The following is a 6,955-nucleotide window of genomic DNA, read 5'->3' on the forward strand; positions in this document are numbered from 1 at the left end:
AAAATTTACATAAAATATGGTAAAATATTCATTCAAAAAATATAATAATAATAATAATAATAATAACAAAAATAAAATAAGAAATTTAAAAATGATGAAAATTATAGAAAATTGATTTAAAATGAATTTAAGACAGTGTAAGACAGTTAAAATACAGTGCAATACAGAAAATACAGTGCAATCAGTTCGGACATCGCACAGTGTTCATTCAATAAATGCACAGTTAAACAGATGAGCTTTTGAGTCTGATTTAAAAGCGTTACTAGGCACATCTGGATCTCTCTTTCTGAAGCTGATTCCAACCGCGGGCTTAATAACTAAAAGCAGATTCCCCTTGTTTTGTGTGAACCCTTGGTATTTCTAACTGACTCGATCCTACCGATCTGAGTGCTCTTGTTAGGTTTATATTCAGTGAACATATTCGCTGCAATGTATTTCAGTCCTAGGTCATTGAGTGATTTATAAACGAGTAAAAGTAATTTTTGCAACAATCCTAAATATAACCGGAAGCCAGTGTAAGGACCTGAGGACTGCGTGATATGCCTGTGATTTTCTGTTCCAGTCGTGAATTTTGGCAGCAGCGTTCTGGATGAAGCCGCAGCTAGTCTAATGGCCTTTGGAGCTCCAGCAAAGACCATTATGCAATAGTCCACCCCTTCTGGTGATAAAGGCATGAACAAGTTTCTCCAAGTCTTGACTGGAAACAAAACAATTAGTTCTTGCAATGTTTTTATGATGATGGTATGCTGATTTGGTTACTGATTTGACGTGACTACTGAATGGTCTAATGAATATCATTTATTATCTTAATGGCGATATCTCTGTGCTCTGATGCGGTGGAAACCAGATTGAAGAGTGTCCAGGGTATCCATTTAAGTTTTAAATGTGGTCAAAAACTACTTTTCTATAATTTTGCATAAAAGGAAGGTTTGATGTGGTCTATAATTGTTCAAAATGATTGTTATCAAGATTTGCTCTTTTTCAGAAGGGCTTAACAACTGCAGTATTCAGGAAGTTTGGAAAAGTTCCAAAAGAAGTAGGCATTTCACCACTTCACAAGAGATCTGCCTCTAAACAGTTAAGCACACTTTTGAAAAAAGATTGAAAAAGTGTGTCAAGATAGCAGATTGACGATTTTTAGGTGCTGCACTGTTTCTTCCAAAATTTTTGCTATCAATTTCTTCAAAATAGACATAGTATCTTTTGATGTGCGGTTGAATCTGTCCGACCACTGCATAACTTGACGATGTGCTAATCCACCTTCCTGATGATGTGTGATCTTCTCAGAAAGGAAGGAAGTAAGGTATATATTTACTGTCTGAGAAGAAAAATTTATTTCCGCAATCAAGCTTGGGGGGTTTGTCAGTCCTCAAGTGGCAAAAGTGCAAAGTGTTATTTAAGTTACTGTTTATAAGGTTTGAGAAGAAACTCGGTCTGGCTGTGGCTAGTTCCACATTGAAAGCATGAAGCCTGTGCTTTATAAGATGCTATAGTGAATTTCAAGTTTCATGTTTTTTACCACATCCGGCTCAGCTTTTCTGCATTGTCTTTTCATACTCTGTACTGCTGTTGAATTTCACAGCTTAGTTAAAATAAAAATCCCTCATCGAAGCTAATACAAGATGAACATTCAACTTGACAAATGCTTGCTTCCTGAGATAAGGTCACACCCAGAACAGGATAACAGTTGTTAAAATTTGAATCATCCTACTCTACACACAATTTCTGTCTGCTTGTGTGGTGGATTTATAAAATGATGATTATCAGTTTCAGAAGAAGGAAGTTAAACCACAAATGGGAAGTAGCTTGTGTTGCTCTTTTCTAAAAATATTTTTAACAGTGGGTGAATGCTGATTGGCTGAGTCACGAAGTCATATCCTATTGCAAGATTTTCTGTGCAGTGAAACTTTTAAGTTTATTTAAACACGTTTTGGACTAAAACCATGCAATTAATGATTCGACATGAGTTACAAATTTGCATACACATACAAAAAATAAATATAAATAAGAATCCGTTTTTTTGGCTTTGTGTTACAGGTAAGTGTATAATTTCCTGGGCTTCTTGTGGCACCAATCAGAACTACGCAGTCTGTCTGGGCGTGAACCAATGGTGTGAGTTTGAAAACAGAGTAAACAGGAGAGTGTTTTGAAAGAGGTGTTTGATAATATGTAATTCTGTTTGATATACAGAATTTCACACTTCGTCACAGTTTTAAAAGTTATGTATTTATGCAGATCATTCACAATTGATTTTTTTTCCACCCCCAGATTTTTTGTTACACTACCCTAATAAGCAAAAACCCAGATTAGTCACTTTTGTATAACATTGGAGATTGCAACAATAATGGACCTCAGAACTCATTATCCTGGAGTGCCTGTAAAAAGATGTTTTATTCCAGTGTATTAGGGCATACTTGGTACTATAGTTGGCTGGGGATTTCACCAAGGTCAAGACATAGACCACTATATAATTTAACAAAAATATACAAAATATACAAAATATAAATCTACAACAATGCACACTTTCAACCACTTAAAAAATTATAAGCATTTTACAGAAAACCAAATACTTAGCAATGTGTCGCTGCCACAGCCACATACTGTGTGTGTTTGAGGAAAACCGAGCACCATTTTTTGACCCGGGGACATGGCATGCGTGATTTTCCACAGCCACTATTACTGTTTTAGTGGAGATTAATTTTGTGAATTGAACAGTATTTCTGAATGTTTGTGGGAAAATAGCAGCCTATCTTCTGAGAGGGGCACAATTAGACCGTGTGGGCATGGTGGAGTAAGCCAAAACTCCACAAAGTGCATGTATGTACTTAAAATAATCAAGTAGTTTTGATAGTTGTTGTTCAACAACACTTAGACTGTATTTAATGATACTGTATGTGACTTGCATGCTCAAGCTAGTCCTGTTTTACAACAATGCAGTAGTGCACAGTTTTACTCTATATAAAACAATCGGATTTTAAGTATATGTAAAGGTATATTAATGAACTATTGACGCGTAATTAATCTAAGTACAGAGTAAGTGATATTATAATAGAAAGTACTTGATGTTTAGTTTTGTTGAGGTTCTAGATTGGTTTTGAGGGAGCACGGACTGTCTTAAACTGTCTTTTTTTACAGGTTATATAATCGATCTTAAAGGGCCCTCAATTATCTTTAAATGCCTGTATAATTCACCATAACCCTTTTAACAGAAGGTAATACTGTAATGAAAAAAAGCTATGAGTGCACGTTTTTGACAGAAATAAATCAGTCTTCAATTAATGGGGTCAAATGGAGGCATATCAATCAAAATTCTATTTTAAATGAGTTTTGCTTTTGTAATGGAGTAAGGTCCATACTGCCTTCATTGTAATGCGATACCATGACAAGCAACTAAATGCAAAACAATCAATCTGGTGAACAAATCAGAAAACACACATGACAAATTTTAAAACAAAAATACAAAAGCATGGTAGAAAGCTTCGGAGGATGGTCTTAAATAGCTCAGTTTAAATGTATTAATGGAATTGCACGCTATATTTATGGAATAAAAACATATGGAGGTCTATTTATACTTGTCAAAATAAAACTGCCTTATTGGCTATTTTTGGCATTGGGTTTCAATCAGCTCCAGTGGTGCAGGTGGCTTACGTGTGTATCCTTGACTTTTTGACGCGACCCCCCCCCCTTACTTGACCCGTCTTCGATCCCACCTTTTGCCAACTTTTGTTCTCTTTTCCCTCTCACCTTTCAAATCTCGTATCACCATCATTAAAGCATTTTAGTTTCAATTAAAAATTAAGGGAATATACTCAAATAAAGGTGAAAATGAAAGTATAGGCGTAGGGTTAGGGTAATGATATGTTATGTGCAGTTTAGTATAATATGTCGATTGATAACTGACAGTATGGTAGTTGTGCATGACCGATGTATAATTATGAAAGATTAATTGTTCAGAGTTGAAATTACAGCCTGCGGGACAAAAAACTGTTCTTGTGCCTGGCCTAGTTTCCCTAAGCAGTCGGCCAGACACTGTGCTCTCTAGCGCCGACCGAGGAATGGCAACAGTTTGAAGAGACGAGTGGGCTGGGTGTGCGGGGTCCCAAGGTGATTTTTTTTTGTCCTTTTTTCCTCACTCTGGAGATGGCAAGATCTTGGAGGCTGGGCACACAAAATCTTCTTCCCAGCCAGTCCTGGACTGCACCTTTGTCGTCTCTTTGATGTCCTGAAGCAAACCAGTCAGTTATGGATGAACACAGGATGGATCTCAATGGACGGCAAGAGTAAAAACCTGTTTTCCTCCTAAATTCCACGAGTCATCCACACAGTTTTGAGCTTGGTTAAGTCTCCAGGTTAAGACCGCCACAGACAGCCAGCTCTTTAACATCCTGTCTGTTACGCAGACTCATTCAGTCCTTGATGAGGCCCGATGACTGTGTCCGGTCTGCAACTTCAGGAGCTTGACAGGAGGGGTCCTTTCCTTTGAGTGCATTCATTCGTGTAGAGAAGAGAGAAGAGCAGATGGGGCGAGACACCTCCCTGGGGGCGCCGGTGCTGATTCGTGATAGTCCTGGATGCGTTTTTATTCCAGCCTCAGGCCTGCTGCCTGTCTGGTCCAGGAAGCTGGGTGAGTCCACTGAACAGTATGGAGGGTGGTTCATGGGAGAAATCTGTGTGAGTTTTAGAGAAGGTCAGGGCATGATGGTATTAAAGGCCCGAACTGAAGTCCACAAATAGGATCCATTGCATTACTTTCCCAGGTCTGTCGACTACTCACAAATTTTACTAATTCACTATAAATTTTAATATTGTGAGGAAGACTTTGAACACTTTATCAAGAAAGGTAACAGTGACACAGAGAGTATCATGTATAAGCTAACTGTGTTTATAAAAGAAATATACCTCTCTCTCTCTCTCTCTCCTCTCTCTCTCTTCTAGGGAATATAATATATATAAATAAATCGCAAATCATCAATACCTTCAAATCATGATAGATAATATTATTGTCTGTCTCTTGTGATATGCACTGTTTATTATTTTTTTCTATTTTCATTTGCTTCTTTTGTTTCCTAAAAGAATGGAACGCGGCTAGGACGGCGGACGAAAAATGACAGAAGTCTGGAATGTGACTTTCTCAGATCTCTAATGCCCTGCTCACTACAAGTGTGGAGCTCATTTTAAATGCTCTGCCGAAGTGGAGTGGTTCATAACGTATGGTCACCCCTTCACTTATTTCCCATTCGTGCTAAGCAAAAAAAAGCTACCTACGGTCCTTTGTGAACAGGACCAGGTTGAGGAAGATGAAAACAGACAAAATTAAATTATCCAGCAAATTCAATTCAACAACCAGTCCAGTTCCTCTACTAAAAAATTCTGTCTATGCAGTTGAGATGGAAAGAAGCGTTTTTTTTTTTTAACGTATATTATTCCAGTCTCCCCTGTAATCACAAAAAATTAGGTCTTTCGTCGCTCTTTAAAGCCCACTGGGGACCCGCTCTAATTGTCGATCATTTGACATGTTATGGTGCTTATTAGGAAGCCTGAAATTGCCTTTTTACACAAAACACTGCCTTAGGAGATGACTGGGCTGCAAGGCAAATTACCTTTGCATTTAAATGTAGCCACTGTATGTGGTTGTGCCACGTATCCATACTCTAATGTATTATCGACCACACGATTTTAATGGTTGCTTTTAAAACGCATTTGCCACATTTGTATGATACTAACAATACTATCAATACTTACAACCCACTTTTCCCACTTTCAGTGTTGATAATCAGCATATGCTAAAATTTATGATACTTGTCTTGCAACCGTCTGTTTTATTTTTCAAACAATTCAAATAGTGCCGATTTATCACTTTACAAAAACAATCATCTTTAAGATATGTTTAAAGAAAATTGAAATGATTGGATTTATCAACCCTGAACAATTAAACATAAATTGCTCAGGATAGCAGTTGTGCAGATGCAGTGAATATTAAAGAGATTTCATGGGTTAATGTTGTCTGTTTTGATCTGTCTGCAACTCTCTCAGACGAAAGTTGATAGGGATCATGCATCATGCAGCGGTCAAGCCTGATTTGGATAGAAACTATTTTCACCAAATAATAATAAGAAGAAGGAAAAATACATCGCCTGTGCATCCCATGGTCTACTAAACTGGTCAGGTCCAGCCAATCATTGTCAAGCAAGGCTAATTCCTCCCACCCACAATGTAGACTAATAAATAAGGCCTTAACTCAATCACTAACACTAAACTTTTGGCTGCCGTCCCTGGAAGAAAGCAGTTTTCCTTGAGTTTTCCCAACACCTCACTAAGGTTAATCCTCTTAGCAGTCATTCCTGAAACTGAAAACAACCGATTGATACCTTCAGCTAAAAGAACTGTGGTGGATTCTGCTTTTCTTAGGAATGGCTGATGTGGACTGGGCTCATGGCACATACTGGTTCTCTGTTTGGCAGAGAAGAAAAAGTTGGATTGTGGCAAGGGGACCATCATCCTCCAGCCACACTAGTTGTAGACCAAAACAAAAAGAGACAGATTTTTTCAGAAAGGTACTGTAAGCTTTAGTTTGGAAGTACTGTTGTGCAAGATTGATACGCGTCACAAAACCTGTAATGGTGGACCCCCCAACCATGCGCACATTCTGTATGTCCTCCCTCGTAGGCCGCACCCAGTTGAATGTTTGCCGTCTCTACTAATGAGCGATGCGTTGATCAGTTGCGTTAAATGAGGGAGACATACAAATAGCAGTGGTTGGGTGTTCCCCAGACAGATGTGAGATGCACTGGTGCAGTGATTAAATGTCTACTGCGAACTAATGCTACTTCATGGGCTTATATAGTTTGATGCATTTGAAGTACCCAAAACTTGGACATCATTGTGATTGGCAGTGGTACGTGGTTTGACAGCAGCATTTTTAGCCAAACTAGGAAATATGTACTGGTGCTGGATA

General features: G+C 38.1%; 1 pseudogene; it reads right to left on the minus strand.

Moving 5' to 3' along the window:
• LOC122133903 overlaps positions 1-3,766 on the minus strand; it is an 18,496-nt pseudogene extending 14,730 nt beyond the window's left edge.
• Between the last annotated feature and the right edge of the window lie 3,189 nt (positions 3,767-6,955).

Source organism: Cyprinus carpio, chromosome A9 (assembly GCF_018340385.1).
Source record: "Cyprinus carpio isolate SPL01 chromosome A9, ASM1834038v1, whole genome shotgun sequence".
Lineage (NCBI taxonomy): Eukaryota > Metazoa > Chordata > Actinopteri > Cypriniformes > Cyprinidae > Cyprinus > Cyprinus carpio.